Source organism: Schistocerca gregaria, chromosome 7, assembly GCF_023897955.1.
Source record: "Schistocerca gregaria isolate iqSchGreg1 chromosome 7, iqSchGreg1.2, whole genome shotgun sequence".
Taxonomy (NCBI): Eukaryota; Metazoa; Arthropoda; class Insecta; order Orthoptera; family Acrididae; genus Schistocerca; species Schistocerca gregaria.
Window position 1 is genome coordinate 104451719 of NC_064926.1, and position 26401 is coordinate 104478119.

The 26401-nt window shown below is 46.3% G+C and overlaps 1 protein-coding gene across 1 annotated transcript in view; it reads left to right on the forward strand.

The window, feature by feature from the left end:
- LOC126281526 (uncharacterized) overlaps positions 1-26401 on the forward strand; it is a 188277-nt gene that overhangs the window by 458 nt on the left and 161418 nt on the right. The window lies entirely within an intron of this gene.

The following is a 26401-nucleotide window of genomic DNA, read 5'->3' on the forward strand; positions in this document are numbered from 1 at the left end:
TCAGATGTTAAGTTCCATACTGCTCAGAGCCATTTTAATCATTTTTGATGTGTTTCTGTCAAATAACAATGAAACTTGGACCATACATATAAAGAGCCGCTACAGTATAACTCTGAAGGCAACTGAAACAAATACGCAATGCAACGAACAGAAATGACCCTTTTGTTCTAAGACAACAATTACACTCAAGTCAACGCCTTTTACGATCCTCTACTGGAATTACAAAAGGTTGGACACGGTGCTTATTAGGGTTCGTGATCACCACAGACGACAATGTAAGCTCTGAAACTTGCTCCCCTGCTGCTGACAAAGATTCGTAAGCAGTTCTTGTGGTAGGGCCCTCCATTCCTCCACCAGCTATTGCATGGTCGTTGGTGCATGTGGACGCGATGTACACTACTGGCCATTAAAATTGCTACACCACGAAGATGACGTGCTACAGACGCGAAATTCAACCGACAGGAAGAAGATGCTGTGATATGCAAATGATTAGCTTTTCAGAGCATCCACACAAGGTTGGCGCCGCTGGCGACACCTGCAACGCGCTGACATGAGGAAAGTTTCCAACCGATTTCTCATACACAAACAGCAGTTGACCGGCGTTGCCTCGTGAAACGTTGTTGTGATGCCTCGTGTAAGGAGGAGAAATGGGTACCATCACGTTTCCGACTTTGATAAAGGTCGGATTGCAGCCTATCGCGATTGCGGTTTATCGTATCGCGACATTGCTGCTCGCGTTGGTCGAGATCCAATGACTGTTACCAGAATATGGAATCGGTGGGTTCAGAAGGGTAATACGGAACGCCGTGCTGGATCCCAACGGGCTCGTATCACTAGCAGTCGACATGACAGGCATCTTATCCGCATGGCTGTAACGGATCGTGCAGCCACGTCTCGATCCGTGAGTCAAAGATGGGGACGTTTGCAAGACAACAACCATCTGCTCATCAGTTCGACGACGTTTGCAGCAGCATGGAGTATCAGCTCGGAGACCGTGGCTGCGGTTACCCTTGACGCTGCATCACGGACAGGACAGTCTGCGATGGTGTACTCAACGACGAACCTGGGTGCACGAATGGCAAAACGTCATTTTTTCGGATGAATCCAGGTTCTGTTTACAGCATCATGATGGTCGCATCCGTGTGGGGCGATATAGCGGTGAACGCACATTGAAAGCGTCTAATCCTCACAGCCATACTGCCGTATCACCCGGCATGATATTATAGGGTGCCATTGGTTACATTTCAGATCTGTTACAACCCATGACTCTACCCTTCATTCGATCCCTGCAAAATCCTACATTTCAGCAGGATAATACACGTCCGCACATTGCACGTCCTGTACGGGCCTTTCTGGATACAGAAAATGTTCGACTGGTGTCCTGGCCAGCACATTCTCCAGATCTCTCACCAATTGGAAACGTCTGGTCAATGGTGACCGAGCAACTGGCTCGTCACAGTACGCCAGTCCCTACTCTTCATGAACTGTGGTATCGTGTTGAAGCTGCATGCGCAGCTGTACCTGTACACGCCATCCAAACTCTGTTTGACTCAATGCCCAGGGGTATCAAGGCCGTTATTACGGGCAGAGGTGGTTCTTCTGGGTACTGATTTCTCAGGATCTATGCCCCCAAATTGCGTGAAAATGTCATCACATGTCAGTTCTAGAATAATATATCTGTCCAATGCATACCCGTTTATCATCTGCATTTCTTCTTGGTGTAGCAATTTTAATGGCCAGTAGTGTAGTACGTCCGCTCAACGCATCCGACACGTGTTCGATTGAGTTTAAGTCTGATAATGGGCACTCCTATCCATTCGCCGAAAATCCTCTCGGTGCAAGAACTCCTCCGCCTGCGCTCTCCGACTCGGTCGCGCATTGCAGGGTCGCATGCATCCCTGAAAACACGGTCACTGCGAAGGAGTACAGCGTGACAATGACGTCGATAGGTGAGTGTTCGTGTTCAAGAATTTGGGGGTCAGTAAGCCCAGTCAACAATATGCGTCAGAGCGCCGTAACATCTGGACCACCAAACGATCGTGTTCGACAATGTTCCCGGCTTCGTCACGTGTTCCCATCTCTCGCCATATGATGGTACGTCCAGCATTGTCGAACATCGTCGTTTCGGTGGTCCAGGTGTAATAGTGTGGGTAGACATGAAGTTGCACGGGTGTATTGACCTCCAAATCTTACAGCACAGTGCACTCATCGGTCAACGTTGCTGTGACGCAGTACTCTTTTTCCACGTGCGTCTTTTCACACGTGCATTCGGCTCTGTTTTATGGGCGAAATTCCCGACTTCATCGAACAGCGCTGGTGGAGGAACTGTCGGAAAGCGAGGATTTTCGGCAAATGGACTGGCCTGCCCGTTTCCTCGAGGTAAATGCCATGGAGCACGTGTGAGGTGCGTTGGGTAGACGTACTACATCGCATGCACGTGCGTCAACGACCAGGCAATAGCTGTCTGCAGTGATGGTGGTGGACTGCCGCAAGAACTCCTTACCAACGTTGTGGCCAGGATGGGGCCACACCGCAGAGCGTAGATTGTCGTCCGTGCTGATCACACACCCTATTATGAACCACATCCCGATCCCGCCTTCTGTTATGTCTAGGAGACCATTACAACCAGCTGTGAGTTGAGTGCAGTTACTGTCTTTGAATAAAAGGGTCATTCTTGCTCGTCTCTTTGGGTATTTCTTTCGATTAACTTCTTTTCTACACTGTAGCAGTTCTTTCTATGTATGGTCCAAGTTTCACCGAGCTGTGTTACATGACACTGATGCAGCACGCAAACATACATAAAAGTCCCTAGATGACTTCTTTGAACGCGTCAGTGGCTGTAACCAGTGAAGCGCGTTAATAGAAACATCGGACAGGAGTGCGAATGTAGCATGCGATTGAATTCAGTCACGTAAGTCGAAATCAATTTTATTACACAAGCCATCAAAGACAACATATGACTCTTTTCGTATATGAAATCAGGACGAGAGATTTCCTTAATAATCTCAGGAACATTTACTTCAGTACCCGCAAAATATTGATTGGAGCTCCATCGTCCGTTTTATCAATAATTACCCCCAAAAAATATAAAAGTAAGAATATCAGGCCACACGCCACAGAATATATATAACATATAAAGAAATTATTAACCACTATACTTCTTTGTGTCCAGTACAGTGATATACTGGGTGTCCCATTTATCTTGAACACCCTAAATAACTGTTTGTCCAGATGCAAATTACAAAAGGGTTCAAGCAAATGTTCCTTAACCGTCAGGGGCACATCAATCTTTTTACAAAGATATGAACATCGGTATGACTTTTTTAAAAGGCACGCTGTATCTTTTATTCGGCAATTCATTTCCTCTCCTATTCAAAAATGTATCACAGTGCAGCACTCACTGAAACACAACATGATTAATTACATAACACAACACTGACGCTGACGCTCCCAGCGCTTAGTGCAGGTTCTCGGGGTAATGGAACACATCCACGTGCTGACGTTGACAGAGGACAAATGTAAACATAAGTAGAATGCACACCCGCCATTCCGTCAACCATAGTCAGTTGAAGAGTTGTGTGAGTAGGAAGTACACCAACGAAGAGAAGGTAGAAATGCTACTCATCTATGGGGAATGTAGGGCAGCAGAACAGTAACTGCAATACTGTTTTCCTATGTACAGTTACATTTAGTATAGTAGTTTAGTCCCTTTAAGTACTGTTGTGTAGAGTAGGCATACAGTAAAGGCTGTTCTTCCTACAAACTGCATCGACATACCGTTTCTTTTATTATTGTTGTTGTAGGTAGGGAAATGTTACGCAGGCAGCGGAACTGTACGGAGAGCGATATCCTGACAAGAACCACCTTCCCGACGGATGCGAGGCTTCAGGAAACGGGAAGTTTCAACTCAAGTCGACGCAATAGTCGTACCACTCGCACAGACGAAGCTGCCGAAGTTATTGTTCTCGCTTCCGTTGCTATGAATCCACATGTGAGCACTCGACAGCCTGAACACTAGATTGGCATTCTCAAAACCAGTGTACATCGTATTCTTACACGTCACCGGTTCCATCCTTACCGTGTACACCGATATCAAGAATTTGCATGGGAATGATTTGCAGAATCGTGTACAGTTCTGTCAGTGGGCACAGCAGCAAATCTTCGCCAACCTGAACTGCTACTCCAATGTTCTGTCTACAGATGAATGTTCCTTCTCGAACAAAGGAGAGGTAAATACAAGGAACATCCGTTATTGGTCCAGCGACAACCCACGATGGCTTAGACAGGTGGCACATCAGCGTCAGTGGAGAGTTAACGTCTGGTGTGGGATGCGTGGTACTACAATTATTGGCCATTATTTCATCAATGGTAGTGTAAACGGATCAGCGTATGCCAACTTCTTCAGACGAATTCTTCCTTCTCTTCTGGACGAAGTGCCGCTAAGAACCAGAATGCTTATGTGATATCAACACGATGGATGTCCAGCACATAATGCCTTGCGTGCACGTCGTGTTCTGAACCGAAGGTATCCTGACAGATTGGTCGAGGAGAAACAGTTACTTGCCTTGCTAGGTCACCTGATTTAAATCCACCGGACTTTTCTCTTTGCATTAAAGACGTTGTCTATCGCGATATTCCAACTCCAGAGGACATGCAGGAAAATATCGTATTTGCTTGTAACTCTCTTCAGCAGGCAACACTGGAAGCAGTAAATAATTATTTCATTCAACGAGTGCACCAGTGTATCCGTGTACAGGGTCACCACTTTGAGCACCTTTGAATATTCTACTCCTGGACAGTGGTACAGTAGGCTCAAAGTCAGTTTTGTGTTATGTTTTTACTTGGTTTTCATTTGTTTTCTGACAACTCCAGCAAGTGGACGAGTTTGTGATCCCGGGCTCAAAGTCAATGTTGTTTTAGGTAATTAATAACGTTGTGGTTCAGTGCATGGTACACTGTGATACATTTTTGAATAGGTCCTCAGGAGAGGAAATGAAATACCGAATTGAAGAAAAGTCAGGGTCCCGTTTAAAAAAGTCATAGCGTTGTTCATATCTTTGTAAAAAACAAAGCTACAACGGAGGCAATCATGCTGACTGATTGAAGCATTTTGTTGGGTTGGGGTTGTTTTGGGGAAGGAGACCAGACAGCGAGGTCATCGGTCTCATCGGATTAGGGAAGGATGGGGAAGGAAGTCGGCCGTGCCCTTTCAAAGGAACCATCCCGGCATTTGCCTGGAGCGATTTAGGGAAATCACGGAAAACCTAAATCAGGATGGCCGGACGCGGGATTGAACCGTCGTCCTCCCGAATGCGAGTCCAGTGGAAACATTTTGTAATTTGCTTCTGGACAAACAGTTATTTAGGGCGGTCAATAGAAATGGGACACCCCGTACAACAACAGACAAGACATGATACTTATCTGCAAGCTACAAGAGGCATACTTTGACTTTAAACTGAACCAACACAGCACGTAAGGAACAAATTCCTTCCAGGCACATTAAATTAACATACTCCAAACAATTAGGAACAGCATTCCACAGAGGAGTAACAATCCACACGTTAGTATATGCTAGTATACAAAAACAGATATGAGTAATGGTTCATTCCCCTTCCTTTTTGTATGTTTGGATCACTAAGGGCAGTAGTAGACACCGGTGACGCACAACGCATGAATGTAGGTGTTACTATAAACAATGACAGGGCCCGAAGCTAGTTTGTGAATGCTAGTTAGTATCAACATCCACACGCGACCTGCTCATACAGTAAGGCAAACAGAACTTTATTCTTGCTCGTTAATAAGCGTCCTCAAAACCACTCTGCCGTGGGATACATAATTCAACTCCCACAAGAAATAAATCGGTCATCCGTAAGCGGCGGGGGCAGACGTATGAACAGAATTCGGGCCGGATGGTTCCGTTGGCCAGAAGCAATCTCCACGTCCACGGCTATACACGGCACACCAGTGTGCCAGGCAGTCGCAGCCAGCAGATGAATGAAAGCGGCAGATCAACCCGCGCTGCTACCTTACGCTTGGAAGACGCTCAGCTGCGTGGGTTCCATGGTGATATTATTGTTTCTCGGCGCTGTTTTCTGAACAGTGTTTCAAATCTACTCACACCTAAGGCCTTTGACTGCGTACCGCTTCTCTTGGCGTGCCGATTACTAGTTCCATCGGCAATACTCCACCCCCGATGCCTTAAATAATCCGACTCCAATGAATGAAAAGTCGCATCCTCGGAACTATCTGTCGTACTGTGATATAATTTTTCAGGCACGTTCAGTGCAATATGTTGATAGTGTCTGCAAACTGTGTTGCGAATGGAGTTGGTAGTGAAGAAGTAACAAACAAAAATATTATGACTGATGCTGCAGATTTAAGGCATGAACAGTGGAAGTATGGTGGAAAAATTTCTTCCGTCATTTTGTGGGAGATGTTTGCGAGGAAAAGTTTCGTGCAGGCTTCGAATAATGTGTTAGAGCGTTTGTTGCAAATCGCTAAACGATCTGGTTGAATTCACTCTCAGCTATCGATGCGCCCTAAGTTACAAAACCTCACAGCATATAAACAGTTTCTCTCTGTAATAACTGTCTTATTGCGCTAAACGTTTAACGTAAAATTATACATCTTCCTGAGTATATCACGACAGCATTTTAAATTCAGTCAATAAATATATGAAATACTGAGAACAAAATTTCAGCTGTCCCTAGCCGCTGGACAGGTAACCTGCTACTGGGTGTGTAAATCATGAACCATGAACTGGGACAGCGGTTCAGTAGTGTATATTCCATGTCCGGGTCCGTCCCTTACACCTCCCAACTTCGAGCTTTCGTTTGCCGTGACAAACGGAACGCGGGAGCAAGCCGATTTTAAGATGTCGTACGACGCAAGTCTACGTTCTCAATTCATTCATTCAGTGCAAATATGAGTGGTAAATAATTTACATAACATAAATCTCTTTCTAAACACTGTAAATACAAGCAATCTGAATGACGCTACATGCTAGTTATGTATATTACATAATTACGCTAAGACGACAAACCATCAGTGCCTTTTAAGTTCCATTATCGTTCTTAAGAAACATAAAGCAAAGAATTCTGTATTGTTCGTGTATTTCTTCGTACTTACCTCTTTAATGTGCGTTTCTTTCTGTTAAGATTCTTTTGTAGACGACGTAATGTGTTATAGATATAAGGAATACTAATACAAAATACGACTTCACTTTTTTAAAAAAAATATTGTAGGCTTTGTTCATACTGCACATGTAGAAAGGTGTATATAAGAATGAATACCCTGGTCTGTTAAGAATTAGAACGATAATCGGCATCAACTTTCGACGTATTATCGTTCCGGCGATCTATTCAAATGGTTCAAATGGCTCTGAGCACTATGGGACTTAACATCTATGGTCATCAGTCCCCTAGAACTTAGAACTACTTAAACCTAACTAACCTAAGGACATCACACAACACCCAGCCATCACGAGGCAGAGAAAATCCCTGACCCCGCCGGGAATCGAACCCGGGAACCCGGGCGTGGGAAGGGAGAATGCTACCGCACGACCACGAGATGCGGGCAGCGATCTATTATGTTTCCATAAATATGGAAATAGGCACGAATTACGCTAACTGCGCGCTGTGTAGCCGTGACAGTGTCTGCTACGAGAACAGAATTGCAGCTAAGGACGATGACACGTGTGAATTTCCCGTGCGCAGTCAGTAATTACAACACTCCTATGTAATGCGGAATTGGTGATTAGATGTTACGAGAGGCGGACCGCCATCTTAAAAGGAGGCGCGCAGTATTGTATTGTCAGTAAAGGCCTTGACAGCACAGTGAGTCGATCAGGAAATCTCAGTCACTCCGAACATGGACTAGTCACTGGACCACACTTCAGTAACAAATCCCTCAGAGACGTTACAACTCTTACTCAAATGGACTGCAGATTATGTGGTTCCGAAGCGAAAATGCGACAGAACAGCCACAGACAAACCAAGACCGGACAGATCTGATACAGACAGGGTCCGTCGAGCGACGCGAAGGGTGGTTGTAAAAAAATCACACGCAGTCAGCGGAAGGAATCATTCGTCAGTTCCAAACTGCCACCAGAGTTGCAGTCAGCACAAGTGAAGCTTCAGATGGAGTAAGGAGCGACGCCTCCGGTCAGTGGGTGACTGGAATCGAGTGATGTGGAGTGAGAAATCGCGCTAGACCCTGTGGCAGTCTGATGAAAGGTTACGAGTTTCGCGAACACCTGGAGAAGTATATCTTTTAGTCTATGGTGGCAATTTACAAGAGTTGGGGCGTAAATAGTGGCAACTATTTATTCACAACCGATACAAAAGAGTTACAACCTAACCAACCGAAAGGACATCACACACATCCATGCCCGAGGCAGGATTAGAACCTGCGACCGTAGCGGTCACGCGGTTCGTGACTGAAGCGCCTAGAACCGCTCGGCCACCCCCGCCAGCAAGAGTTACATATTTGCATCTATAACTGTCCTTCAAAGTAGCCACTAGCGTTGTGTAGAAACCGTTGCCAGCGATGTGGATGGCGTAGTATACCGTTAGCAGTGCCTGTTCTGTTGATGGTGCGAATGGAGTGGCCTACTGCCTGTCGAATCTCTGAAACAGTTCTGAAGCGAATGCCACAAAGTGGTTCCTTCATCTTCGGAATCAAATCAAAGTCACAAGGACTTAAGTGCGGGAGTATGGTGGATGGTCGCATCGACCGAACAGAGCAGACACAGCTTGCGCTGTATGTGCCCGCGCATTGTCGTGCAAAATGATGGGTGGGTTGCGCGGAACGTGTCGCCGCTTCTTTCGCAAAGCTGGTCGCAGGCGATGCTCCAAAAACGAACAGTGACGGTCTGCCGTGAAGGAACGCAACCCACCCATCATTTTGCACGACAATGCGCGGGCACATACAGCGCAAGCTGTGGCTGCTCTGTTCAGTCGATGCGACCATCCACCATACTCCCGCACTTAAGTCCTTGTGACTTTGATTTGATTCCGAAGATGAAGGAACCACTTCGTGGCATTCGCTTCAGAACTGTTCCATAGATTCGAACTCAAGTGCAGTCTGTTGCAACCTGTGGCTGTACAGGTATGAACAGCCCTTAGACGCTCGACTTCACACATTCCTCTTAAATATTTTGTGACTACAGCCCTTCTAGCCTGTTATTTATTTTATACGTGACATGTAAGTGCTGTTTCTGTCTTGTATCGTTAGTCAGTACTTACACTTTTTGAAATAAAAATTTTTTCTTCCCACAAATTTGTAATTATGTTATAGACCACTTTAAACGTCTAAATTCTGATGAAGTCACTCTTAGAAGTGTAGAGACCTGGTTAATAAGACTAAAAAATTGTGACCGAGGGCTCATTTGTTTCAATTTTAATGTGGAGTTAAAGATGGTGTTACAGTAGCTCGTCGGTGCAGGCGGCCTGTTGGATCAGCTCCGTCGATTGAATGAAGACTGCTGGTGCTCTTCTCGTGTAACAAATGATCTTCATCCAACGAAGTTGACGTGAGTGGCGTAATATAGGCCATTGGCAGACTGGACGTTGTTGTTGCTGTTGTTGCCAACCCTCAGACTGGCGTGTGCGCATGATCCCACGTCTATCACACGCAATATTTGCAGTAACTCTGTCCGTTACACAGTTTTAAAGTTTTCCAATCGCGTAATTACAGTTAATCAGTTACGGGAAAACCACGACCGCAATGGTTCCTTGAAAGGGCACGGCCGATTTCCTTCCCAATCCTTCCCTAACCCGAGCTTGCGCTCCGTCTCTAATGACCTCGTTGTCGACGGGACGTTAAACACTAACCACCAACCAACCAACCACGACCGCAAAATCACTACGCTTGGCGAGAATCAGCACGTTCTTAGTACACAGTTTTTAACACGGCTGTGGCACAGTTAATAATTAGTTACTCTGTTCCCAAATTCAAATGTTCAAATGTGTGACAAATCTTATGGGGCCTAACTGCTAAGGTCATTAGTCGCTAAGCTTACACACTACTTAACCTAAATTATCCTAAGGACAAACACACACACCCATGCCCGAGGGAGGACTCGAACTTCTGTTCCCAGCCATAACGCGAACATACACTCCTGGAAATGGAAAAAAGAACACATTGACACCGGTGTGTCAGACCCACCATACTTGTTCCGGACACTGCGAGAGGGCTGTACAAGCAATGATCACACGCACGGCACAGCGGACACACCAGGAACCGCGGTGTTGGCCGTCGAATGGCGCTAGCTGCGCAGCATTTGTGCACCGCCGCCGTCAGTGTCAGCCAGTTTGCCGTGGCAAACGGAGCTCCATCGCAGTCTTTAACACTGGTAGCATGCCGCGACAGCGTGGACGTGAACCGTATGTGCAGTTGACGGACTTTGAGCGAGGGCGTATAGTGGGCATGCGGGAGGCCGGGTGGACGTACCGCCGAATTGCTCAACACGTGGGGCGTGAGGTCTCCACAGTACATCGATGTTGTCGCCAGCGGTCGGCGGAAGGTGCACGTGCCCGTCGACCTGGGACCGGACAGCAGCGACGCACGGATGCACGCCAAGACCGTAGGATCCTACGCAGTGCCGTAGGGGACCGCACCGCCACTTCCCAGCAAATTAGGGACACTGTTGCTCCTGGGGTATCGGCGAGGACCATTCGCAACCGTCTCCATGAAGCTGGGCTACGGTCCCGCACACCGTTAGGCCGTCTTCCGCTCACGCCCCAACAGCGTGCAGCCCGCCTCCAGTGGTGTCGCGACAGGCTTGAATGGAGGGACGAATGGAGACGTGTCTTCTTCAGCGATGAGAGTCGCTTCTGCCTTGGTGCCAATGGTGGTCGTATGCGTGTTTGGCGCCGAGCAGGTGAGCGCCACAATCAGGACTGCATACGACCGAGGCACACAGGGATAACACCCGGCATCATGGTGTGGGGAGCGATCTCCTACACTGGCCGTACACCTCTGGTGATCGTCGAGGGGACACTGAATAGTGCACGGTACATCCAAACCGTCATCGAACCCATCGTTCTACCATTCCTAGACCGGCAAGGGAACATGCTGTTCCAACAGGACAATGCACGTCCGCATGTATCCCGTGCCACCCAACGTGCTCTAGAAGGTGTAAGTCAACTACCCTGGCCAGCAAGATCTCCGGATCTGTCCCCCATTGAGCATGTTTGGGACTGGATGAAGCGTCGTCTCACGCGGTCTGCACGTCCAGCACGAACGCTGGTCCAACTGAGGCGCCAGGTGGAAGTGGCATGGCAAGCCGTTCCACAGGACTACATCCAGCATCTCTACGATCGTCTCCATGGGAGAATAGCAGCCTGCATTGCTGCTAAAGGTGGATATACACTGTACTAATGCCGACATTGTGCATGCTCTGTTGCCTGTGTCTATGTGCGTGTGGTTCTGTCAGTGTGATCATGTGATGTATCTGACCCCAGGAATGTGTCAATAAAGTTTCCCCTTCCTGGGACAATGAATTCACGGTGTTCTTATTTCAATTTCCAGGAGTGTACACCGAAGTTCTGAAACTTGCAAAGTGCACGTGATACAGTCAAAGTGAACACAGCTCACCTCAAAACCCATAACTACAATCTCGTCCGTACATGGCTGTATTGTCGTAGTTACACGACGCAGTTCAGATGGCGGTTTTACACAGTCCAACTTCTCTGTCAACAATAAACTTTTTCAGAATCCGGTACGGGAATAACAGAAACATGTATCACCATTAACGAGTTTCGTTCGCACTGATTTGCAACAAAACAAACACAGGCATCAAACCACAACGTGTTCGAGCGCCACCTCCTTCTAACACAGACTCCCTTTACACATACTGTACAACCGTCACTATCGATACTCCCAGATCGCTTTACTCTATTTATACAGTATCTCAATATATTATTAATTTTACAAACTATTTTAATCACAATAAAAATTTTCAGCGAATCATAAGCAAAGAATCAAAACATTTTATCCACTCAATAAACAAGGTAATATACACTCCTGGAAATTGAAATAAGAACACCGTGAATTCATTGTCCCAGGAAGGGGAAACTTTATTGACACATTCCTGGGGTCAGATACATCACATGATAACACTGACAGAACCACACGCACATAGACACAGGCAACAGAGCATGCACAATGTCGGCACTAGTACAGTGTATATCCACCTTTAGCAGCAATGCAGGCTGCTATTCTCCCATGGAGACGATCGTAGAGATGCTGGATGTAGTCCTGTGGAACGGCTTGCCATGCCATTTCCATCTGGCGCCTCAGTTGGACCAGCGTTCGTGCTGGACGTGCAGACCGCGTGAGACGACGCTTCATCCAGTCCCAAACATGCTCAATGGGGGACAGATCCGGAGATCTTGCTGGCCAGGGCCAGGGTAGTTGACTTACACCTTCTAGAGCACGTTGGGTGGCACGGGATACATGCGGACGTGAATTGTCCTGTTGGAACAGCAAGTTCCCTTGCCGGTCTAGGAATGGTAGATCGATGGGTTCGATGACAGTTTGGATGTACCGTGCACTATTCAGTGTCCCCTCGACGATCACCAGAGATGTACGGCCAGTGTAGGAGATCGCTCCCCACACCATGATGCCGGGTGTTGGCCCTGTGTGCCTCGGTCGTATGCAGTCCTGATTGTGGCGCTCACCTGCACGGCGCCAAACACGCATACGACCACCATTGGCACCAAGGCAGAAGCGATTCTCATCGCTGAAGACGACACGTCTCCTTTCGTCCCTCCATTCACGCCTGCCGCGACACCACTGGAGGCGGGCTGCACGATGTTGGGGCGTGAGCGGAAGACGGCCTAACGGTGTGCGGGACCGTAGCCCAGCTTCATGGAGACGGTTGCGAATGGTCCTCGCCGATACCCCAGGAGCAACAGTGTCCCTAATTTGCTGGGAAGTGGCGGTGCGGTCCCCTACGGCACTGCGTAGGATCCTACGGTCTTGGCGTGCATCCGTGCGTCGCTGCGGTCCGGTCCCAGGTCGACGGGCACGTGCACCTTCCGCCGACCACTGGCGACAACATCGATGTACTGTGGAGACCTCACGCCCCACGTGTTGAGCAATTCGGGGGTACGTCCACCCGGCCTCCCACATGCCCACTATACGCCCTCGCTCAAAGTCCGTCAACTGCACATACGGTTCACGTCCACGCTGTCGCGGCATGCTACCAGTGTTAAAGACTGCGATGGAGCTCCGTATGCCATGGCAAACTGGCTGACACTGACGGCGGCGGTGCACAAATGCTGCGTAGCTAGCGCCATTCGATGGCCAACACCGCGGTTCCTGGTGTGTCCGCTGTGCCGTGCGTGTGATCATTGCTTGTACAGCCCTCTCGCAGTGTCCGGAGCAAGTATGGTGGGTCTGACACACCGGTGTCAATGTGTTCTTTTTTCCATTTCCAGGAGTGTATTTACTAAAAAAAATTAATTTCAAAAACATATTATCCCTACCAAACACAGGACAAATAAACACTATGCTATGTCATTGGAAATACAAATATACATACGAAATAGAAAGAAAGAAAAGAAAGGAAGGAAAAAAGTAGCGTTGCCTTCAAAAAATGGTGTCCACTAAATCCTATAATTCTTTTTCCCCTGTTGCTAGAAGGACCATGTCATCAGCAATACCTCAAACGCCCTAGTCTTCTTCCTCCAATTTCTACTCCTTTGTCCTCTAATGAGCATTGGTCAATGATGTTTTCCGAGTAGAGGTTGAAAAGAGTAGGTGATAAGACAGCATAATTGTCTTACTCCACTTCCAAGTGCGATCCAGTTTGTACTTTCTCCTCTCACTATAACTGACACTTTTTGATTCAGATACAATGAGTTTACAAGCCACCTGATTTTCCAGTCCACTTTCTTTTCCCTCATTATAGCCGGCAGCTTGTCCCAAGCCACATTGTCAAATCCCTTTTCTAGATCGATGAAGCACATCTCTCCTTTTTCAGTAAACCTTTCTCCCAAGATTCGTAGGAGCCCTGTTGCATCTCTGATGCCCGTATTCCGTCTAAAATCAAACTGCTCCTCGTCAAGATTCTCCTCCATTACTTTTCAAGTCTCTTATTAGTTATTCTTAACATCACTTTGGCTGCATATGAAATGAGGCTAATTGTCCTGTGCTCACTGCATTTCTTGGTTCCTTATTTTTTCGGTAATGGAATCACTACTGTTGTCAATAAGTCCTCAGGCCATACACCACTGTCATATACTTTATTATATAACCTCAATATTTCTCTTATTCCATCTTGACTCAAGCATTTTAATATTTCTCCCGGTATCGTATCTGTCCCTACTGCTTTGGCATTTTTCATTGGAGCTATGGCAGACTTTACCTCTTCAGTTCTGATGGTTGGTCCTTTCTCGTCATCACACTGTTGAGTGATTCAAGTTCCAGAGTTTCTGGTTTGCTATCTGTGTCATATAGCTCTTTTAGATATTCTTCCCATCTCTGGAGGACATCGTCACGATCTTTGTGCACTACCTCTTCGTCTTTATTCAAAATTTCCATACTAGCACTTTCTGCTCTCTTTTGATCCCATGTCATAGTCTTCACTCTGTTGTACAGTAAGTCGTATCTTTTCTTCCTGTCCAATTCTTCAGTTCCATCACATTCCTGTTTTAGTTATTCTTTCCTAGCGGGCCATGTTTCTCTTCGCAGTTCATTATTTAACCTTCGGTATATCATTCTTGCATTTTCAGTGTTCTTGTTTTTAAATTTTATTCACCCCTCCATCTTGGAAATAATTTCTTGTTTGTCCCATGGTTTTTTTGCCCTTTTTCCCTTTTACATATCCTATATTTTGCTGTCCTGCTTTAATGATTCCTTCTTTCAGCGTATTCCAGTATTCGTTGACATCAGCACGTGGTTCTTTGTCTCGTAATGTGTTTAGAAACTCGAGTGACAGCATTTCTGTAATTTGTTCTTTGTTGGATCTTATCTTCTATAGATCCCACTTCTTCACCATGGTCGCCTTCTTCAGTTTTTTCATTCTTATTTCTGTTTCTGCCATAAGTAAGTTGTGGTCTCTATTAATATCTGCACATGGTAATGTGCGCACCTTCTTGATTCCATTCCTGTATCTTTCTTCTACCAGTATAAATCGATTTGGTTTCTGTGTTTATCCCCTGGTAATTTCCAAGCATAGAGCCTCCACTTGTGAATCTTGAACCATGTATTTGCCTCTATCAGCTGTCTTTCTGTGCAGAACACAATTAGCCATTCACCTCTATAATTTCTATTTCCAAGACTATGACTGCCTACTACGTTTCCATCTTTCCCTTTTCGTTCCAGTCTCCCATTACTATTTTGCAGTTTTTATTTTTATTTTCGTCCATTAATCTCTCTATTAAATTGTACGTTTCCTCTACAATTTGGTCATCATGTTCTGAAGTTGGCATATACACCTGGACAGTCAGTAAATCTTTTTGTGCTCCTTTCAGCCTTACACCAAAAACCCGGTCATTTGCATAGTCCACATATTCCATACATTTAACCAATTCCTTTTTCATAATCATTCCTACTCCATTCATTCCTTTTACTTCTCCTCCTGAGTAGTACCATACATATTCATCTGACTGTAACTCTCCACATCTATTCCACCTTACCTCAGCAACTCCTACGAGGTCCATATGATCCTTTTCCATCTCTTTTTTGAGGTTTTCTAGTTTTTTCGCTTGTAGCAGAGTTCTAACATTCCAGGTACCAATTCTCGTTTTGATTTTTTGCGCCCTTCACGTTCTCCCCCAGATACTGATTTAACATGAGAGGAAGCCATTTTTGTGCATAAAATGGAGACTGCATTTTGCAGGGAAGATAATCTGCGGTGGTATTCCGTTGTCTTCCGCAGTTCTGAAGGCCGCCCCTAACATGGAATACATACGCCTTTCGCAACCGCACGCTCCGGGTCAGACGCTGCAAGAGAAGTATAAGTTGGAAAATGAAAGACCTCTAGCCCTCAAAACCTAATAGCGTCAGGGTCGGAAAAGAACAAGAGTTGGCCGATGGTGGCCGGATAGGAAAGATAAAAGTGAGGAGCCTGGCATAGGTAAGTGGAAGCAATGCCAGGACTCATCTCGGGCCCCGTGGTCTCCAGCCACGTACTCACTAGGTGTGAGTCCCTGGGGAGAAAGAAAGAAACTGGTACACCTACCTAATATCGTGTGGGGCCCCTGCGAGCACGCAGAAGCGCCGCAAAACGACGTGGCCTGGACTCGGCTACTGTCTGAAGCAGTGATGGATGGAACTGACTCCATGGATCCTCCAGGGCTCTCCATAAATCCGTAAGAGTACGATGGGGTGGACATTTCTTCTGAACAGCACGTTGTAAGCCATCGCCGGCATGCTCAATAATGTTCATATCTTGGGTGTTTGATGGCCAGCGGACGTGTTTAAACTCGGAAGAATGTTCCTACAGCCAATCTGTAACAGATCTGGACGTCTGGGGTGTCGCATTGTCCTGCTCGAATTGCGCAAGTCTATCGGAATGCACAATGGACATGATTGGAGGCAGGTGATCAGACAGGATGCTTACGTACGTGTCACCTGTCGTATCTACACGTATCAGGGGGTCCCATATCACTTCAACTGCGCACGCCCCACATCATTACAAAGCGTCCACCAGCTTGAACATGCCGCTGCTGATTTGCAGAGTCCATCGATTTATGAGGTTTTCTCTATACCCATACATGTCCATCCGCTCAATACAATTTGAAACGAGACTCGTCTGACCGGGCAACATGTTTCCAGTCATCAACAGTCCAACCTCGGTATTCACGCACCCAGACGAGAAGAAAATCTTTGTGACGTGTAGTCATCAAGGGTACACTGGTGGCTCTTCAGGTGCGAAAGCCCATATCGATGTTTTTTTTTTGTTGTTGTTGAATTGTTTGCACCCTCACATTTTTTGATGTCCCAGGATTGAAATCTGCAGCAATATGCGGAAGCAGTGCATTTCTGACACGCTGAACGATTCTCTTGGGTCGTCGTTCGTCCCGTTCTTGCAGGATCTTTTTCCGACGCAGCGGTGTCGGAGGTTTGATGTTTTACCGGATTCCTGATATTCATACTGCACTCGTGAAACAGTCGTACATTAAGATCCCCACTTCATCGGTACCTCGGAGTTGCTGTGTCCGATCGCTCGTGCGCCGACTATAACACGAAGTTCAAACTCACTAAAATCTTGATAACCTGCCATTGTAGCAACAGTAACCGATCTAACGACCGTGCCACACACTTGTTGTCTTATATAGGCGTTGCCGACAGCAGCGCCGTATTCTGCCTGTTTACGTATCTCTGTATTTGAATGCACATGCATCAGTTTCTTTGACGCTTCAGTGTATGTAATTGAATTTTTCGACCATAGTATGGCCTAAAGATGGTACTGTGTACCGAAACCGGTAGTCGGCAAAATAAATAAATTGCTAAGATAGACTAAAACATGTATTTTTCCAGTACTGCGTTGGTCGCTGCTTCACCGACAGTATGTCGGGAAAAAGGAATATCTGGAGTATCTGGAGATTTTACCAGCCATCACGTGTAGTGCCAACAGTGAAGTACGAAGTAGTTGGTGTTAGCTATGGGGTGTTTATCATTGGGGGGGGGGGGGGGGTGGAGGGCAGGGGGGGGGCATTGTTCCCCCTCAACGGTAAATGAGCAATGGTATGAACACATTTAACAGAGTTTTGTAAGCGTACAGTAGGTGATGGGTTTGGAAAGTATGATTGTATCAGCGTGACGATGCAGCATGTCGTAAGGCAGTGCCTGAGAGGCAATGGTTTGTGGAGAAGAGCGTTCCTGAAATAGACTGAACCCCATGAAACAGCTCTGGGATGAGTTAGATCGACCACGTCGCTTCAGACCCCAGCTTCCAGCATTATTTCATTCTCCGGTTTCGGCTGTTGAGGGAGAATGGGCTGCCATTGCTCCACAGAAACTCAGCCACGGCACTGAAAGTGTTACCAGCAAAGTTCAGGCCGTCTCATGAACGCACTATATTAATGGTCCCCTAATAAGTGTCCAGATACCTTCGTCAGGTAGTGTAATTATACCACTGTACCAGCGTTTTTCGTAACATAGTACAAGGAAATACTTACCGAATGATTTATTAAATCACCCCTAAGTCCCGACTTCCTATAATTGGTGGTAAGTTCCTATGGGACCAAACTGCTCAGATCATCGGTCCCTAGGCTTAGACACTTCTTAAACGAAGTTACACTAACTTACGCCAAGGACAATATACACACCTATGCCCGAGGGAGGACTCAAACCTCCGACGGGGCTAGCCGCGCGATCCGTGGCAACGCGCTCTAGTCCGCGCTGCTACACCGCGCGGCGATTTTCTATAACTTTGATACGGCACTACTAGTCCCTTGTCACAGTGATGCGCTTACAGCAACGAAATTCTGCCAACTTTCATGCCCATTTTTGCTGCCATAAAGTTTGACAAAAAGGGCTACGATTTCCAGCCTAAAGGCTAACTACACTCCTGGAAATGGAAAACACATTGACACCGGTGTGTCAGACCCACCATACTTGCTCCGGACACTGCGAGAGGGCTGTACAAGCAATGATCACACGCACGGCACAGCGGACACACCAGGAACCGCGGTGTTGGCCGTCGAATGGCGCTGGCTGCGCAGCATTTGTGCACCGCCGCCGTCAGTGTCACCCAGTTTGCCGTGGCATACGGAGCTCCATCGCAGTCTTTAACACTGGTAGCATGCCGCGACAGCGTGGACGTGAACCGTACGTGCAGTTGACGGACTTTGAGCGAGGGCGTATAATGGGCATGCGGGAGGCCGGGTGGACGTACCGCCGAATTGCTCAACACGTGGGGCGTGAGGTCTCCACAGTACATCGATGTTGTCGCCAGTGGTCGGCGGAAGGTGCACGTGCCCGTCGACCTGGGACCGGACCGCAGCGACGCACGGATGCACGCCAAGACCGTAGGATCCTACGCAGTGCCGTAGGAGACCGCACCGCCACTTCCCAGCAAATTAGGGACACTGCTGCTCCTGGGGTATCGGCGAGGACCATTCGGAACCGTCTCCATGAAGCTGGGCTACGGTCCCGCACACCGTTAGGCCGTCTTCCGCTCACGCCCCAACATCGTGCAGCCCGCCTCCAGTGGTGTCGCGACAGGCGTGAATAGAGGGACGAATGGAGACGTGTCGTCTTCAGCGATGAGAGTCGCTTCTGCCTTGGTGCCAATGATGGTCGTATGCGTGTTTGGCGCCGTGCAGGTGAGCGCCACAATCAAGACTGCATACGACCGAGGCACACAGGGCCAACACCGGCATTATGGTGTGGGGAGCGATCTCCTACACTGGCCGTACACCTCTGGTGATCGTCGAGGGGACACTGAATAGTGCACGGTACGTGCAAACCGTCATCGAACCCATCGTTCTACCATTCCTAGACCGGCAAGGGAACTTGCTGTTCCAACAGGACAATGCACGTCCACATGTATCCCGTGCCACCCAACGTGCTCTAGAAGGTGTAAGTCAACTACCCTGGCCAGCAAGATCTCCGGATCTGTCCCCCATTGAGCATGTTTGGGACTGGATGAAGCGTCGTCTCACGCGGTCTGCACGTCCAGCACGAACGCTGGTCCAACTGAGGCGCCAGGTGGAAACGGCATGGCAAGCCGTTCCACAGGACTACATCCAGCATCTCTACGATCGTCTCCATGGGAGAATAGCAGCCTGCATTGCTGCGAAAGGTGGATATACACTGTACTAGTGCCGACATTGTGCATGCTCTGTTGCCTGTGTCTATGTGCCTATGGTTCTGTCAGTGTGATCATGTGATGTATCTGACCCCAGGAATGTGTCAATAAAGTTTCCCCTTCCTGGGACAATGAATTCACGGTGTTCTTATTTCAATTTCCAGGAGTGTACTTTGTGCGGAGGCCACAGTGTTGACTTCTGGCACGTTACAGCTAGGCAACGGATCCGGTAACGAGACATTGAGCTGTTCGGTTTCATTGTTTTAAAAGCATTTTTATGTGCCATATCTGTTACTATAGTTAATTGTTTAATAAATGCAATCTTTCTCATATGAAGAAACTCACCGTTATTCATTGTGCTCCATTTTTCACGTCGCAAAATTTTGTAAGAAATTTTCGGTAAAAAATATCTGATTTTTTAAAACACATGATAAGGTAACAGCTTCGTGGCGAACGCCTTACCTTATCATATTTTTTCATGGTCATTCTGAAATTTCAAGATATGCCTTCAGTCAGGTACACGCACTTAATTGACGAATGTGATATTGAAAAATTGTGATTGTGTGTAACTAATCATTTGTTACGTTTTACATCGTACATTGCAGAGTTGGAATTGTAGCTGAACTTTCGAAAAAGTTTTTAAACTTCGTTAATGAGTTAGTGGAGCTGACGTAAAAGCGCTAGTGTTGTACGGCGCGCTATCGCAGCGTCACGTGCAAACAGCTGTTTCTCTCGGCTCTCCATAGCCATTTGGATGTAGCGACAGCCGCAGCTCGGCACTCCACGAAGGTGGATCACAAGTATTTACGTGACTCGAGTACTTTTTATCGACCACATCATCGTCAGAGAATGCATTACGTCAGTACGATTAATCAAAAAGGACAAACATTGGGAAAATGATTCCATAATCACTGGAATGTATACAAAAACGTATGTGTTTCAAAGGACATATTGCGAGAAACAAGTAGAACGATTTGTCCAAAAAATGCTTTTCTTTCACTGTTTCTGGAAAATCTTAATAGAGGGGCCTCGTATCTAGATTTCATTCCTAAATGTTATTCATTACAAATTAATTTTTTTCACAGCTAAGAATTGTTGAGAACCTTGCAACAACCTAATAAAAGTGCTCAATGACGTGCTGTATGATGCATTTATTATGGAAGTGCACTGTCGTTTCAGTCTTATCACAAACCACAAAGTTCTCCTTTGAACCTTCTGAGAGTCCTTAATAGTTCTACGACAATCGCGCGTAGTTGATGAGTACCCGTGGATGAGTCAACCAAGCGTATTGGACACCAGTTCATCTGCTAACAAGCTGCTGCTCCTAAGAATCGCAGCGTCTAACAGGGCTTGTCCACAAAGAATTTCAGACCACTACGATGATAAGAGGCACCTCTGGATAGGAGCAAAGTAAGACTATAACAGTAAATTTCAGGTAACTGATCTGGTAGACGTGTCTGTAAAACGAAATCGGCACCATTCCCACGCCAGAGAAATCCTACTACCTCTTCCAGAAATTTAGACAGCACCTTGTGCTCGTTTGGTGTGTACTACTGCTCCAGATATTTATAGCTTAGTAGTTGTCGAACGCTAATCAGAATACAAATTATTAAGTGTCGTTTGCATACTTAAACACATCCGGATTGTCGGTCCAGCCACAGCTGCGTGCCAGTTCAGAGAGATTACTGCGGAGTGAGTGCCGTGTTACAGCTAGACCATTCTACCTGTATAGTCTGCGTTCTCAGGGCAGAAATGAGTGCGCTACATATGAGACTGGCACATAATTTCGTAGCGGATTTGTTTTGTATGTTGCTATTCCAGTTGCTATGGGTTTATTTATAGACTGCCACTTTTTATTTGCAGTTGACTGTTGCCATGTGGCTGCAGATATTGACATTTGTCGATAGTGAGTGGAGCTGTGGTCGTTAGAAAATGGAGTACCAAGTGGAGAAATCGAAACGTTTCCGACATACTGACAGCAGCGGAGATAGTAAGAAACATTTGCGTCTTGTATGAGGACGGTGCAACTGGACAGAGAGTGGCAACAATATGGTTTTGTCGCTTTAAGCAGGATTGTTTTGACATTAGTGACCCACCACATTCACAAAGAACTACGCGGTTTGATTAAGATCATCTAAAGGCATTGATCCACAATGATCCACGTCAGTGTATTCCAAGAGTGGCAGATGTGGTGAACTGTAAACATTCCACCATCATGCGAAACTTGCATGCATTGGGGAGGTTTAAAAATTAGGGTGTATAGGATGTAGAGGCTTATCTCACTAGGGGTAAGGTACATACTGCCTACAGGAAAATTAAAGAGACCTTTGGAGAAAAGAGAATCACTCGTATGAATATCAAGAGCTCAGATGGAAACCCAGTTCTAAGCAAAGAAGGGAAAGCAGAAAGGTGGAAGGAGTATATAGAGGGTCTATACAAGGGAGACGTACTTGAGGACAATATTATGCAAATGGAAGAGAAGGTAGATGAAGACGAAATGGGAGATACAATGCTGCGTGAAGAGTTTGACAGAGCACTGAAAGACCTGAGTCGAAACAAGGCCCCGGGAGTAGACAATATTCCTTGAAAACTACTGACGGCCTTCGGAGAACCAGTCCTGACAAACTCTACCATCTGGTGAGCAAGATTTATCAGACAGACATTCAATTAGAACTACTGACAATCTTAGGAGAGCCAGTACTGACAAAACTCTACCATCTGGTGAGCAAGATGTATGAGACAGGCGAAATACCCTCAGACTTCAAGAAGAATATAATAATTCTGATCCCAAAGAAAGCAGGACAGTTGTGAAAATTACCGAACAATCAGTTTAATAAGCCACAGCTGCAAAATACTAACGCGAATTCTTTACAGACGAATGGAAAAACTAGTAGAAGCCAACCTTGGGGAAGATCAGTTTGGATTCCGTAGAAATATTGGAACACGTGAGGCAATACTGACCCTACGACTTATCTTAGATGAAAGATTAAGGAAAGGCAAACCTACGTTTCTAGCATTAGTAGACTTAGAGAAAGCTTTTGATAATGTTGACTGGAATACTCTCTTTCAAATTCTGAAGGTGGCAGGGGTAAAATACAGGGAGCGAAAGGCTATTTACAGTTTGTACAGAAAGCAGATGGCAGTTATATGAGTCGAGGGGCATGAAAGGGAAGCAGTGGTTGGGAAGGGAGTGAGGCAGGGTTGTAGCCTCTCCCCGATGTTATTCAATCTGTATAATGAGCAAGCTGTAAAGGAAACAAAAGAAAAATTCGGAATAGGTATTAAAATCCATGGAGAAGAAATAAAAACTTTGAGGTTCGCCGATGACATTGTAATTCTGTCAGAGACAGCAAAGGACTTGGAAGAGCAGTTGAACGGAATGGACAGTCTTGAAATGAGGATATTAGATGAATATCAACAAAAGCAAAACGAGGATAATGGAATGTAGTCGAGTTAACTCGGGTGATGCTGAGGGAATTAGATTAGGAAATGAGACACTTAAAGTAGTAAAGGAGTTTTGCTATATGGGGAGCAAAATAACTGATGATGGTCGAAGTAGACAGGATATAAAATTTAAACTGGCAATGGCAAGGAACGCATTTCTGAAGAAGAGATATTTGTTAACATCGAATATAGATTTGTGATTTCTGAGGGTATTTGTATGGAGTGTAGCCATGTATGGAAGTGAAACATGGACGATAAATAGTTCGGACAAGAGGAGTATAGAAGCTTTCGAAATGTGGTGCTACAGAAAAATGCCGAAGATTAGATGGGTAGATAAGATAACTAATGAGGAGGTATTGAACAGAATTGGGGAGGAGTTTGTGGCACAACTTGACAAGAAGAAGGCATCAAGTGATCGCAAATTTAGCATTTGAGGGCAGCGTGGAGGGTAAAAATCGTAGAGGGAGACCAAGAGATGAATACATTAAGCAGTTTCAGAAGGTTGTAGGTTGCAGTAAGTACTGGGTGATGAAGAAGCTTGCATAGGATAGAGTAGCATAGAGAGCTGCATCAAACCAGTCTCAGGACTGAAGACCACAACAACAAAACAAGGTAACGCATGCTCCAAGCCAAACTCACAGAAATCAGCAGGTGGCGAAATGTGGACTTCTGCTTGTTGTCATCAATTGCCTCGTCAACAACGCCGACCCTTTCCGTTCTGTATCGTTACTGGCTGCGGGAAATGGTGTCTTCATGCTAACATAAGGAAAAGAAAGGAATGGTTGAGTCCAAACAAAGCAGCAACTCCCCATACAAAGACCTGTGCGCGTCCACAAAAGATAATGTTAGGCATCTGGAGGAACAACAACAGCATGGTGCACTAGAAATTACCTCCCCCGTGTTGTAACCATCGCTGCTGACATTCACTGTCAAACACTGGGACATCTTGCAGACGCATTGCAAGAACAACGATCAGGGAGGCTGTGTGAAGTGGTGCTACTGCACAATAACACCCACACACATTCTGCTAAACTGACAAAAAACACTATACGGGGGAGTTCGGTTGGGAAATTATCCCGCACACATCATATTCACCCGATCTTGTGCACTCAGATTTGCCCCTTTTGCGCTCGAACAGTCCTCAAGGGACTTCCTCTACTGATGAAAACTACGTGGAATCGAGTGGTTACCGGAGCGTTGACAGACTGTTTTAAATAGTGTAGGAGACTACATTATTCATGACCAAATTCTCCGATATTTGTGTCTGTGGTATTTATTATCGAAAAACGCTACGAACATATGCACCAGCTCAACACGATCAGTTTTCTTGTGATAAGAGACGCAGAGCTCTTCAAAAAAATGGTTGATAATGGCTCCGAGCACTATGGGACTTAACAGCTGAGGTCATCAGTCCCCTAGAACTTAGAACTACTTAAACCTAACTAAACTAAGGACATCACACACATCCATGCCCGAGGCAGCATTCGAACCTGCGACAGTAGCAGTCGCGCAGTTGCGGCCGGCTAGAGCTCTCCCAGGTAAAAATAAATATTCAGCAGGAAACTTCCTAGCAGATTAAAACTGTGTGCCAGACCGAGACTCGAACTCGGGACCTTTGCCTTTCGCGGACAAGTGCTCTACCAACTGAGCTAAACAAGCACTACCCACGCCCCGTCCTCACAGCTTTACTTCTGCCAGTATCTCGTCTCCTACCTTGAGAGCACTTGCCCGCGAAGGCGTTGCCGTACGACAATTACAGCCCGCATAGTTGCTCTATGAGAGTTGCACTTTAATTATAACCACCTGGTAGATTCTGCCTGTGAGGCACAGATCTACAGTTGTTCTTGGGGAGTGGGGGATAGAGGTAGGGTTGTGGTGGGGTTACTGATGTGGAGGGGATATCGATCAATAGCGGTATAATGAAATGAAATGATCGTATGGCATTGTTGGCCTGGAGGTCCCATCCGGGTTTGGCCGCCAAACACAAGTCTTACTGCAGTCGGCGCCACATTAGGTGACTTGAGACCAATGATGAGGACAACGCAACACCCAGTCCACGAGAGGGGAAAATTTCCAACCGGATCAGGAATCGAACCCGGGCCCAGTGCATGGGAGACAAGCATACTACCAATCTGCTAAGCAGGCGGTCGATCGATAGCCGTGAATGTGCTATTTTCACAAGGCGTATTGGCTTGGCTAGGTAAGCAGCAGGTATTTGTTTGTGGAAAAGTATATTCATAATGATGGTTCTGTCATCAATACTCAGCGAGCATTTCGCATTTTGTTCGAACATGGTCGGCATGGTTTTGTTCCTGATTAAAAAATAAAGAAAAACCTATCCGAGTTTGAGTATACAACTTTAAAGAGTCAGCTTCTGCAACGAAAAGAAAATATACTGGCCTACCTCGGATGAGAACGAGGTCAGAAACTGTGGCATGTGTGAGAGTGTCAGTTCAGCAATCTCCAAAGCATTCAACACCTAAACATGCAGATGCGCTGGGATTGTCTGATAGGACAATTTGCGCACATGCACCCCTAAAAAATGACGGTTACCGAAGAATGAAGTGAGAAGCATTTTGAAATTCGCAGAGCTGTGTGTGAGAAAATCTTCAGAACATGGTCCCAAGCGCTGTTTCCATTTCTTGTGAGGAGGCCCACCTCGTCTTGTCAGATACTGTAAATAAACGAAACTACTTCTACTGGGCAGCGGAGAACCTTCAGGAATTCACCGCTGACCACTTCACAGCCACCGTGTGACAGTTTGGTGTGCCATTGCTGGATCAGGTGTGTGGGGTCCCAATTTTTTCGAATAAGATGGCGTAACGGTAATAGTTAATCCAAAATGCTAGTGTACATGATAGAAACCTCAGTTAAACCACTTTGTCTGGGGACCATGAAGAGGAAGAAATCTGGTTCTGACAATAAGGAGAATCAGTTCACACCTCTCGACGTTGTCTAGAAATTTTGAGAGAGTTGTTCCTGATCGTCTTGGTTCTTCGCGAGGACACATCGCCTGGCCCACAAGCTGGCCCCATTTATCATCTTGTGATTTTTTATCTTTGCGGACAGTTAATGGTTTGACCGTACAGACATCATCCCAAAACCCTGCAATCACGTAAGCAGGCAAACACCCAGGAAGAGGCTGCCATTCCACTGGAAATGTCACAGTGGACAAAATCCGGAAAATGG